The sequence below is a fragment of the Dendrobates tinctorius genome, unplaced genomic scaffold (genome assembly GCF_039654945.1).
Source record: "Dendrobates tinctorius isolate UK_male_01 unplaced genomic scaffold, ASM3965494v1 ptg000332l, whole genome shotgun sequence".
Taxonomy (NCBI): Eukaryota; Metazoa; Chordata; class Amphibia; order Anura; family Dendrobatidae; genus Dendrobates; species Dendrobates tinctorius.
In genome coordinates, this window is record NW_027361998.1 from 15698611 (window position 1) to 15712579 (window position 13969).

Sequence of the window (13969 nt, forward strand, 5' to 3'; positions counted from 1 at the left end):
CATTGCATAAAGAGCATAATCCCCCCCAATAACAAAAATACTGGATAAAAATAGTGGAAACTCAAACACATTAGTAGTAAGAAAAAACCCCAGAACTACGGAGTCATAAACTCCCAAAGGTATCATAGAAAAAGTGCGTAATAAATAATCAAACAATAGAAATAATTATAAAGGTCCAGTTAGAAGGATTCCCGTAACGAGAGAAGGGGACGCGTAATTAATAATAATAATTAGAAATAATCCGATAGAAGCAATAATCAATGACAATAACATGATAATTCACAAATGACACCGATTATTACATAGAGACGATGATAATAATAAGCATGCGCTGCAATCTATTCATGGTACCCATTCCCTAATATATATAATCAGCGCAGGAGACGTAATAACCGTGTTAATGAAATATAATACAGTCACAATGCAAAGAAAATCCCTAACAATAATAATGGTGTAAATCCGGGACATAAATGCTGCATAACAGAAAACAAATCTGTGCCACAAATGCAGGAATTCAGGAGGTAACAGAAGATCACTGCACCACAGAGCGTCCATCACTTACCCATCATATACACCAACAGAGCCTCCCGCACAGCCCAACGCGCGTTTCGCAGAAGCTTTATCAAAGTATCACAATACATTGTACAAGCAGCACCTGCTCAAGGCACAAACTGTACAACTATCAACCATAACATAAGCCCAGCAGCCTCATACTGTGCAAGACCCTCACACTCTAAATACAAGTGTTTGTTCCTCGCACCTGTAGAATTGTATGTATGAAATGTGGCACCTGTAGAATTGTATGTATGTAATGTGGCATCTGTAGAAGTGTATGTGTGTAATGTGGCACCTGTAGAAGTATATGTATGTAATGTGGCACCTGTAGAAGTGTATGTGTGTAATGTGGCACCTGTAGAAGTGTACGTGTGTAATGTGGCACCTGTAGAAGTGTATGTATGTAATGTGGCACCTGTAGAAGTGTATGTATGTAATATGGCACCTGTAGAAGTGTATGTATGTAATGTGGCACCTGTGGAAGTGTATGTATGTAATGTGGCACCTGTAGAAGTGTGTGTATGTAATATGGCACCTGTAGAAATATATGTATGTAATGTGGCACCTGTAGAAGTGTATGTATGTAATGTGGCACCTGTAGAAGTGTATGTATGTAATGTGGCACCTGTAGAAGTGTGTGTATGTAATATGGCACCTGTAGAAATATATGTATGTAATGTGGCACCTGTAGAAGTGTATGTATGTAATGTGGCACCTGTGGAAGTGTATGTATGTAATGTGGCACCTGTAGAAATATATGTATGTAATGTGGCACCTGTAGAAGTGTGTGTATGTAATATGGCACCTGTAGAAGTGTATGTATTTAATATGGCACCTGTAGAAGTGTATGTATGTAATATGGCACCTGTAGAAGTGTATGTATGTAATATGGCACCTGTAGAAGTGTATGTATGTAATAAGGCACATGTAGAAGTGTATTATGTAATGTGGCACCTGTAGAAGTGTATGTATGTAATGTGGCACCTGTAGAAATATTTGTAATGTGGCACCTGTAGAAGTGTATGTATGTAATGTGGCACCTGTGGAAGTGTATGTATGTAATGTGGCACCTGTAGAAATATATGTATGTAATGTGGCACCTGTAGAAGTGTGTGTATGTAATATGGCACCTGTAGAAGTGTATGTATGTAATATGGCACCTGTAGAAGTGTATGTATGTAATGTGGCACCTGTAGAAGTGTATGTATGTAATGTGGCACCTGTAGAAATATATGTATGTAATATGGCACCTGTAGAAGTGTATGTATGTAATGTGGCACCTGTAGAAATATATGTATGTAATATGGCACCTGTAGAAGTGTATGTATGTAATATGGCACCTGTAGAAATATATGTATGTAATATGGCACCCGTAGAAGTGTATGTATGTAATGTGGCACCTGTAGAAGTGTGTGTATGTAATATGGCACCTGTAGAAGTGTATGTATGTAATATGGCACCTGTAGAAGTGTATGTATGTAATATGGCACATGTAGAAGTGTATGTATGTAATGTGGCACCTGTAGAAGTGTATGTATGTAATGTGGCACCTGTAGAAATATATGTATGTAATGTGGCACCTGTAGAAGTGTGTGTATGTAATATGGCACCTGTAGAAGTGTATGTATGTAATGTGGCACATGTAGAAGTGTATGTATGTAATGTGGCACCTGTAGAAGTGGATGTATGTAATGTGGCACCTGTAGAAATATATGTATGTAATATGGCACCTGTAGAAGTGTATGTATGTAATGTGGCACCTGTAGAAATATATGTATGTAATATGGCACCTGTAGAAGTGTATGTATGTAATATGGCACCTGTAGAAATATATGTATGTAATATGGCACCCGTAGAAGTGTATGTATGTAATGTGGCACCTGTAGAAGTGTGTGTATGTAATATGGCACCTGTAGAAGTGTATGTATGTAATATGGCACCTGTAGAAGTGTATGTATGTAATATGGCACATGTAGAAGTGTATTATGTAATGTGGCACCTGTAGAAGTGTATGTATGTAATGTGGCACCTGTAGAAATATATGTATGTAATGTGGCACCTGTAGAAGTGTGTGTATGTAATATGGCACCTGTAGAAGTGTATGTATGTAATATGGCACATGTAGAAGTGTATGTATGTAATGTGGCACTTGTAGAAGTGTATGTATGTAATGTGGCACCTGTAGAAATATATGTATGTAATATGGCACCTGTAGAAGTGTATGTATGTAATGTGGCACCTGTAGAAGTGTGTGTATGTAATGTGGGACCTGTAGTGTATGTATGTAATATGGCACCTGTAGAAGTGTATGTATGTAATGTGGCACCTGTAGAAGTGTGTGTGTGTAATGTGGCACCTGTAGAAGTGTATGTATGTAATATGGCATCTGTAGAAGTGTATGTATGTAATGTGGCACCTGTAGAAGTGTGTGTATGTAATGTGGCACCTGTAGAAGTGTGTGTATGTAATGTGGCACCTGTAGAAGTGTGTGTATGTAATATGGCACCTGTAGAAGTGTATGTATGTAATGTGGCACCTGTAGACATGTATGTATGTAATGTGGCACCTGTAGAAGTGTGTGTATGTAATATGGCACCTGTAGAAGTGTATGTATGTAATAAGGCACCTGCAGAAGTGTATGTATGTAATGTGGCACCTGTAGAAGTGTGTGTATGTAATGTGGCACCTGTAGAAGTGTGAGTATGTAATATGGCACCTTTAGAAGTGTATGTATGTAATGTGGCACCTGTAGAAGTGTATGTATGTAATGTGGCACCTGTAGAAGTGTATGTATGTAATGTGGCACCTGTAGAAGTGTGTGTATGTAATGTGGCACCTGTAGAAGTGTATGTATGTAATATGGCACCTGTAGAAGTGTATGTATGTAATATGGCACCTGTAGAAGTGCATGTATGTAATGTGGCACCTGTAGAAGTGTATGTATGTAAAATGGCACCTGTAGAAGGGTATGTATGTAATGTTGCACCTGTAGAAGTGTGTGTATGTAATGTGGCACCTGTAGAAGTGTACGTATGTAATATGGCACCTGTAGAAGGGTAGGTATGTAATATGGCACCTGTAGAAGTGTATGTATGTAATGTGACACCTGTAGAAGTGTGTGTATGCAATGTGGCATCTGTAGAAGTGTCTGTATGTAATGTGGCACCTGTAGAAGTGTATGTATGTAATGTGGCACTTGAAGAAGTGTATGTATGTAATGTGGCACCTGTAGAGGTGTATGTATGCAATGTGGCATCTGTAGAAGTGTATGTATGAAATGTGGCACCTGTAGAAGTGTATGTATGTAATGTGGCAACTGTAGAGGTGTATGTATGTAATGTGACACCTGTAGAAGTGTATGTATGTAATATGGCACCTGTAGAAGTGTATGTATGTAATGGGTTACATGTAGAAGTGTATGTATGTAATGTTGCATCTGTAGAAGTGTATGTATGTAGTGTGGCATCTGTAGAAGTGTATGTATGTAATATGGCACCTGTAGAAGTGTATGTATGTAATGGGTTACATGTAGAAGTGTATGTATGTAATGTGGCATCTGTAGAAGTGTGTGTATGTAATATGGCACCTGTAGAAGTGTATGTATGTAATATGGCACATGTAGAAGTGTATGTATGTAATGTTGCATCTGTAGAAGTGTATGTATGTAGTGTGGCATCTGTAGAAGTGTATGTATGTAATATGGCACCTGTAGAAGTGTATGTATGTAATGGGTTACATGTAGAAGTGTATGTATGTAATGTGGCATCTGTAGAAGTGTGTGTATGTAATATGGCACCTGTAGAAGTGTATGTATGTAATGGGTTACATGTAGAAGTGTATGTATGTAATGTGGCATCTGTAGAAGTGTATGTATGTAATATGGCACCTGTAGAAGTGTATGTATGTAGTGTGGCATCTGTAGAAGTGTATGTATGTAATATGGCACCTGTAGAAGTGTATGTATGTAATGGGTTACATGTAGAAGTGTATGTATGTAATGTGGCATCTGTAGAAGTGTGTGTATGTAATATGGCACCTGTAGAAGTGTATGTATGTAATGTGACACCTGTAGAAGTGTATGTATGTAATATGGCACCTGTAGAAATGTATGTATGTAATGTGGCACCTGTAGAAGTGTGTGTATGTAATATGGCACCTGTAGAAGTGTATGTATGTAGTGTGGCATCTGTAGAAGTGTATGTATGTAATATGGCACCTGTAGAAGTGTATGTATGAAATGTGGCACCTGTAGAAGTGTATGTATGTAATGGGTTACATGTAGAAGTGTATGTATGTAATGTGGCATCTGTAGAAGTGTGTGTATGTAATATGGCACCTGTAGAAGTGTATGTATGTAGTGTGGCATCTGTAGAAGTGTATGTATGTAATATGGCACCTGTAGAAGTGTATGTATGAAATGTGGCACCTGTAGAAGTGTATGTATGTAATGTGGCACCTGTAGAAGTGTATGTATGTAATGTGGCACCTGTAGAAGTGTATGTATGTAATGTGGCACCTGTAGAGGTGTATGTATGTAATGTGGCACCTGTAGAAGTATATGTATGTAATGTGGCACCTGTAGAAGTGTATGTATGTAATGTGGCATCTGTAGAAGTGTATGTATGTAATATGGCACCTGTAGAAGTGTATGTATGAAATGTGGCACCTGTAGAAGTGTATGTATGAAATGTGGCACCTGTAGAAGTGTATGTATGTAGTGTGGCATCTGTAGAAGTGTATGTATGTAATATGGCACCTGTAGAAGTGTATGTATGAAATGTGGCACCTGTAGAAGTGTATGTATGAAATGTGGCACCTGTAGAAGTGTATGTATGTAATGTGGCTCCTGTAGAAGTGTATGTATGTAATGTGGCACCTGTAGAAGTGTATGTATGTAATGTGGCACCTGTAGAGGTGTATGTATGTAATGTGACACCTGTAGAAGTGTATGTATGTAATATGGCACCTGTAGAAGTGTATGTATGTAATGTGTTACCTGTAGAAGTGTATGTATGTGATGTGGCACCTGTAGAAGTTTATGTATGTAATGTGGCATCTGAAGAAGTATATGTCTGTAACGTGGCACCTGTAGAAGTGTATGTATGTAATGTGGCTCCTGTAGAAGTGTATGTATGTAATGTGGCACCTGTAGAAGTGTATGTATGTAATGTGGCACCTGTAGAGGTGTATGTATGTAATGTGACACCTGTAGAAGTGTATGTATGTAATATGGCACCTGTAGAAGTGTATGTATGTAATGTGTTACCTGTAGAAGTGTATGTATGTGATGTGGCACCTGTAGAAGTATATGTATGTAATGTGGCATCTGAAGAAGTATATGTCTGTAACGTGGCACCTGTAGAAGTGTATGTATGTAATGTGGAATCTGTAGAAGTGTATGTATGTAATGTGGCATCTGTAGAAGAGTCTTGAGGAGATCATTTGCATATTTCCAGTGCCTTCTGGGATAAGTGAAGAGTCTCCGCGAGCTCAATGATCACTGGGTTTTGGCCGTTGCAGCTGAAAAGAGGAAATCGGAAAAACCGCGCGCCGATAGGCTCATCTTTCATCGTTTTTAAGAAATCTCAAGATGGAAGAGGCCAGGAGCCATTTGGTGAGCTGCATTTCTTGCTACATGTTCACAGATTCACCTGTGGAAAAGCCAAACTTCACATGCCACAAATGCAAGCTTGTGTCCCTGTTGGAGGAAAAGTTGCAAAATCTCGAAGAGAGGTTAGCTACATTGAAGATCATTAAGGAAGGTGAAGAGTTCTTGGACAGAGCAGAATTATCTCTTCATGTTACAGAAAGAGAAGAAATTCGAAGTGCACCTGAAGAAACAGAGGAATGGAGACATGTGACCCAGAGAAGCAGGAGGATCAGGAGGCAGTCAGCACCCATACTGCTCAGGAACCAGTACCAGGCTCTCACGCAGGAAAACGATGAAGAAATACATCAGGATAAGACTTTGCCAACAAACAGCAACCTTGTACGCCCTCAGAGTCCTCCTGGACGGAGAAAGAAAAATGTTGTGAAGAAGAAACGGAGAGTGGTGGTCATGGGGGATTCCCTGCTGAGAGGAACAGAGGCCGCTATCTGCAGACCGGATATAACTTCAAGAGAAATGTGCTGTCTTCCAGGTGCAAAAATTAAAGATGTGTCTGACAGGATATCAGGACTCTTCAGACCTACAGATGACTACCCATTCCTGCTACTACATGTGGGGACAAATGACACCGCAAGAAACGACCTGGAAACCATGTGCAGAGACTTTGAAGACTTAGGCAAGAAAGTGAAAGAACTGGGAGCGCAGGTGGTCTTCTCTTCCATCCTCCCAGTGGATGGCCATGGAACAAGGAGGTGGAATAAGATTCTGCAGGTGAACAACTGGCTACGTCGATGGTGCCGTCAGCAACGATTTGGATTTCTGGATCACGGAGTGAACTACTTATACGATGGACTACTTGCTAGAGATGGGGTGCACCTTACGAAGACTGGAAAGCATGTATTTGGAAGTCGCCTTGCTACACTTGTAAGGAGAGCTTTAAACTAGAACAACATGGGAAGGGAAGCAAAAGACCAGAAAAAGCCATACACCTGACAAATGCTATTGAGAACTCTGCTATTAGAAGTGGAAAGGAAGAACAAAGACGAAAGAATCTAATTAATAAAAATATTGGAGAAAGAGAAACCAATCACAAACTAAAATGTTTCTATACTAATGCACAAAGCATGGGCAACAAACAAGGAGAATTGGAACTACTAACACAGGAAAAGAAATATGATGTCATTGGAATCACTGAAACTTGGTGGGACAATACACATGATTGGAATATAAGACTAGAAGGATACAACTTATTTGCAAGAAACAGACTTGATAAACGAGGAGGGGGTGTTGCATTGTATGTTCGAAACGCGTATATCTGCACAGAGATTGAAGCTTCAGAGACTGGGAGTTCTGTGGAAACTGTTTGGGTAAGAATACAAGGACAGAACAATGGAAAGGACACCATTGTAGGCATTTACTACAGGCCGCCTGTGCAAGCTGAAGATATGGATGAACTCTTTATGCATCAAATGGCCAAGTTCTCCAAAAAATATGACATAGTTGTCATGGGAGATTTCAACTATCCAGACATTTGTTGGGAATCTCTCTCAGGCAAAACTAACAGGTCAAGGAAATTCTTATCCTCTCTTGCTGACAACTTTATCTTCCAAAAGGTAGGGGAGAAAACAAGGGGAACTGCTACCTTGGATCTAATCCTTATAAACAGGGAGGAAATGGTGGAGGAGGTAAAAGTGGCTGGGACCCTAGGAGGTAGCGACCATGCTATTTTAGAATTTTGGATAACTAGAGGAGGAAGACCTGTGAAGACTCAGACGTCAAGGTTAGATTTCAGAAAGGCAGATTTTAAGGGATTCAGAAAGATAATTGGAGGGATCCAATGGCTGGATATCCTTAAAGACAAAAATGTCCAGGAAGGATGGGAAATCTTGAAAAATGAAATTCTCAAAGCACAGTTGTTAACAATTCCGAAAAGAGGGAAAAATAGGAAGCATTTAAGGAAACCAGGATGGGTGAACACAGAACTTAAGCACATGCTAAAAAGGAAGAAAAAAATGTTTATAAAATGGAAAGAGGGAGGCATATCTAAAGAAGAATATAATGCTGTCTGCAGAACCTGCAGGGCACAAATCAGATTAGCTAAAGCTGAAAATGAATTGAGGCTTGCAAGAGATGTCAAAAGCAATAATAAAGGATTTTGGGGATATGTCAAAAGTAAAAGAAAAGTCAAAGATGCTATAGGATTTTTACAGGATGAAAATGATGAAATGGTAAGACAGGATGTTGAGAAGGCTGAACTTTTAAATTTCTATTTTGCATCTGTTTTCTCTCAGAAAGGAAATGTAACACCAACTGTTATTCACTGTCCTATTAAGGGAATAGAAGAATCCAGGATATCTATAAACAGAAAGATAGTGAGGAAACACTTAGCTAACCTAAATGAATTCAAGTCTCCAGGTCCAGATGAATTACACCCCAGAGTACTGAAGGAGATAGCAGAAGAAATTTTTGAACCCCTCTCCATAATCTTTGAAAATTCTTGGAGAACAGGAGAAGTGCCAGAAGACTGGAGAAGAGCAAATGTTGTTCCTATCTTCAAAAAGGGGAAGAAGGTGAACCCAGGCAACTATAGGCCGGTGAGTCTGACTTCTATACCAGGAAAGATCTTTGAACAAATTATTAAACAACATGTATGTCAATACCTGGATAAGAATGAAGTTATTAAACAGAGTCAGCATGGGTTTGTAACTAATAAGTCATGTCAGACTAACTTAATTTCCTTCTATGACGGTATCACTGATTGGGTGGATCAAGGAAATGCTGTAGATATAGTATATCTTGACTTCAGCAAAGCATTTGACAAAAGTCTCTCATACAATCCTTATTGAAAAAATGACTAAGTATGGAATGGACAAGGCAACTGTTAGGTGGATTCATAACTGGCTTAGTGATCGGACCCAAAGAGTGGTCGTAAATGGCTGCACATCCAGTTGGAAGAATGTCTCAAGTGGGGTACCACAGGGCTCTGTCCTGGGCCCTGTATTGTTCAACATCTTTATCAACGATTTAGATGAAGGAATTGAGGGTAAACTGATTAAATTTGCTGATGACACAAAGCTAGGAGGGATAGCTAATACTAGAGAAGAGAGAGAGGATTCAAAAAGATTTAAATAAACTGGAGAAGTGGGCAGCAACTAACAGAATGGTTTTTAACAGGGAGAAATGCAAAGTACTACATCTGGGCAATAAAAATGAAAAAAGCATATATAGAATGGGAGGAATAGGGCTAAGTGACAGCACATGTGAAAAAGACTTTGGTATACTAATAGATCACAGACTGAATATGAGTCAACAGTGTGATGCAGCAGCAAAAAAGGCAAATGCAATTCTAGGATGTATTAACAGAAGCATACAGTCTAGATCACGTGAAGTCATTATTTCCCTCTACTCCTCTTTGGTCAGACCTCATCTGGAATATTGTGTCCAGTTTTGGGCACCACATTTTAAAAAAGACATCAACAAACTGGAGCAAGTTCAGAAAAGAGCGACCAGAATGGTGACCGGTCTGCAAACCCTGTCTTATGAGGAAAGGTTGCAGGATTTGGGAATGTTTAGTTTGCAAAAGAGAAGACTGAGAGGAGACTTAATAGCTGTCTACAAATATCTAAAGGGCTGTCACATTGTAGAAGGATCAACTTTATTCTCATTTGCACAAGGAAAGACTAGAAGCAATGGGATGAAACTGAATGGGAGGAGACACAGATTAGATATTAGAAAAAACTTTTTGACAGTTAGAGTGATCAATGAGTGGAACAGGCTGCCACGAGAAGTTGTGAGTTCTCCTTCAATGGAAGTCTTCAAACAGAGGCTGGACAGACATCTGACTGGGATGATTTAGCGAATCCTGCTTTGAGCAGGGGGTTGGACCAGATAGCCCAGGAGGTCCCTTCCAACTCTACGATTTTATGATTTTTATGATTTTATGTATGTAATGTGGCATCTGTAGAAGTGTATGTATGTAATGTGGCACCTGTAGAAGTGTATGTATGTAATGACGCACCTGTAGAAGTGTATGTATGTAATGTGGCATCTGTAGAAGTGTATGTATGTAATGTGGTACCTGTAGAAGGGTATGTATGTAATGTGGCACCTGTAGAAGCGTATGTATGTAATATGGCACGTGTAGAAGTGGGTGTATGTAATATGGCACCTGTAGAAGTGTATGTATGTAATGTGGCATCTATAGAAAGGTATGTATGTAATGTGACACCTGTAGAACTGTATTTATGTAATGTGGCACCTGTAGAATTGTTTGTATGTAATGTGACACCTGTAGAACTGTATGTATGTAATGTGGCACCTGTAGAAGTGTATGTATGTAATGTGCACCTGTAGAAGTGTATGTATGTAATGTGGCACCTGTAGAAGTGTATGTATGTAATGTGGCACCTGTAGAAGTGTATGTATGTAATGTGGCACCTGTAGTAGTATATGTATGTAATGTGGTACCTGTAGAAGGGTATGTATGTAATGTGGCACCTGTAGAAGTGTATGTATGTAATGTGGCACCTGTAGTAGTATATGTATGTAATGTGGTACCTGTAGAAGTGTATGAATGTAATGTGGCACCTGTAGTAGTATATGTATGTAATGTGGTACCTGTAGAAGGGTATGTATGTAATGTGGTACCTGTAGAGGTGTATTTATGTAATATGGCACGTGTAGAAGTGTGTGTATGTAATATGGCACCTGTAGAACTGTATGTATGTAATGTGACACCTGTAGAACTATTAGTATGTAATGTGACATCGGTAGAAGCGTATGTATGTAATGTGGCACCTGTAGAAGTGTATGTATGTAATGTGGCACCTGCAGAAGTGTATGTATGTAATGTGGCACCTGTAGAGGTGTATGTATGTAATGTGACACCTGTAGAAGTGTATGTATGTAATATGGCACCTGTAGAAGTGTATGTATGTAATGTGGTACCTGTAGAAGGGTATGTATGTAATGTGGCACCTGTCGAAGTGTGTGTATGTAATATGGCACCTCTAGAAGTGTATGTATGTAATATGGCACCTGTAGAAGAGTATGTATGTAATGTGGTACTTGTAGAAGGGTATGTATGTAATGTGGCACCTGTAGAAGTGTGTGTATGTAATATGGCACCTGTAGAAGTGTATGTATGTAATGTGACACCTGGAGAAGTGTATGTATGTAATGTGACACCTGTTGAACTGTATGTATGTAATGTGACATCTGTAGAAGCGTATGTATGTAATGTGGCATCTGTAGAAGTGTGTGTATGTAATATGGCACCTGTAGAAGTGTATGTATGTAATATGGCACCTGTAGAAGTGTATGTATGTAATGTGGCACCTTTAGAACTGTATGTATGTAATGTGACACCTGTAGAACTATTAGTATGTAATGTGACATCTGTAGAAGCGTATGTATGTAATGTGGCACCTGTAGAACTGTTAGTATGTAATGTGACAACTGTAGACGCGTATGTATGTAATGTGGCACCTGTAGAAGTGTATATATGTAAAATGGCACCTTTAGAAGTGTATGTATGTAATATGGCACCTGTAGAAGTGTATGTATGTAATGTGGCACCTGTAGAAGTGTGTGTATGTAATGTGGCACCTGTAGAAGCGTATATATGTTTTATGGCACCTGTAGAAGTGTGTGCATGTAATGTGGCAGCTGTAGAAGTGTATGTCTGTAATGTGGCACCTGTAGAAGAGTATGTATGTAATGTGGCATTTGTAGAAGTGTATGTATGTAATATGGCACCTGTAGAAGTGTAGGTATGTAATGTGGCAGCTGTAGAAGTGTATGTCTGTAATGTGGCACCTGTAGAAGTGTATGTATGTAATGTGGCATTTGTAGAAGTGTATGTATGTAATATGGCACCTGTAGAAGTGTATGTATGTAATATGGCACCTGTAGAAGTGTATGTATGTAATGTGGCACCTGTAGAGGTGTGTGTATGTAATGTGGCACCTGTAGAAGCGTATGTATGTATTATGGCACCTGTAGAAGTGTGTGTATGTAATATGGCACCTGTAGAAGTGTATGTATGTAATGTGGCACCTTCAGAAGTGTATGTATGTAATATGGCACCTGTAGAAGTGTATGTATGTAATGTGGTACCTGTAGAAGGGTATGTATGTAATGTGGCACCTGTAGAAGTGTATGTATGTAATGTGGCACCTTTAGAAGTGTATGTATGTAATATGGCACCTGTAGAAGTGTTTGTATGTAATGTGGTACCTGTAGAAGGGTATGTATGTAATGTGGCACCTGTAGAAGCATATGTATGTAATATGGCACCTGTAGAAGTGTGTGTATGTAATATGGCACCTGTAGAAGTGTATGTATGTAATGTGACACCTGTAGAAGTGTTTGTATGTAATGTGACACCTGTTGAACTGTATATATGTAATGTGACATCTGTAGAAGCGTATGTATGTAAAGTGGCATCTGTAGAAGTGTGTGTATGTAATATGACACCTGTAGAAGTGTATGTATGTAATATGGCACCTGTAGAAGTGTATGTATGTAATGTGGCACCTGTAGAAGTGTATGTATGTAATGGGGCACCTGTAGTAGTGTATGTATGAAATGTGACACCTGTAGAAGTGTATGTATGTAATGTGGCACATGTAGAAGTGTATGTATGTAATGTGGCAGCTGTAGAAGTGTATGTATGTAATATGGCACCTGTAGACGTGTATGTATGTAATGTGGCATCTGTAGAAGTGTGTGTATGTAATATGGCACCTGTAGAAGTGTAAGTATTTAATATAGCACCTGTAGAAGTGTTTGTATGTAATGTAGCACCTGTAGAAGTGTATGTATGTAATATGGCACCTGTAGAAGTGTATGTATGTAATGTGTTACCTGTAGAAGTGTATGTATGTAATGTGGCACTTGTAGAAGTGTATGTATGTAACGTGGCAACTGTAGAAATATATGTATGTAATGTGGCACCTGTAGTAGTATATGTATGTAATGTGGCATCTGTAGAAGTGTGTGTATGTAATATGGCACCTGTAGAAGTGTATGTATGTAATGTGGCACCTGTAGAGGTGTATGTATGCAATGTGGCATCTGTAGAAGTGTATGTATGTAATGTGGCACCTGTAGAAGTGTATGTATGTAATGTGTCACCTGTAGAAGTGTATGTATGTAATGTGGCACCTGTAGAGGTGTATGTATGTAATGTGACACCTGTAGAAGTGTATGTATGTAATATGGCACCTGTAGAAGTGTATGTATGTAATGTGGCACCTGTAGAAGTGTATGTATGTAATGTTGCACCTGTAGAAGTGTATGTATGTAATGTGGCACCTGTAGTAGTATATGTATGTAATGTGGCACCTGTAGAAGTGTATGTATGTAATGTGGCACCTGTAGAAGTGTATGAATGTAATGTGACACCTGTAGAAGTGTATGTATGTAATATGGCACCTGTAGAAGTGTATGTATGTAATGTGGCACCTGTAGAGGTGTATGTATGTAATGTGACACCTGTAGTAGTATATGTATGTAATGTGGTACCTGTAGAAGGGTATGTATGTAATGTGGCACCTGTAGAAGCGTTTCTATGTAATATGGCACGTGTACAAGTGGGTGCATGTAATATGGCACCTGTAGAAGTGTATGTATGTAATGTGGCATCTGTAGAAAGGTATGTATGTAATGTGACACCTGTAGAACTGTATGTATGTAATGTGGCACCTGTAGAAGTGTATGTATGTAATGTGACACCTGTAGAACTGTATGTATGTAATGTGGCACCTGTAGAAGTGTATGTATGTAATGTGGCACCTGTAGAAG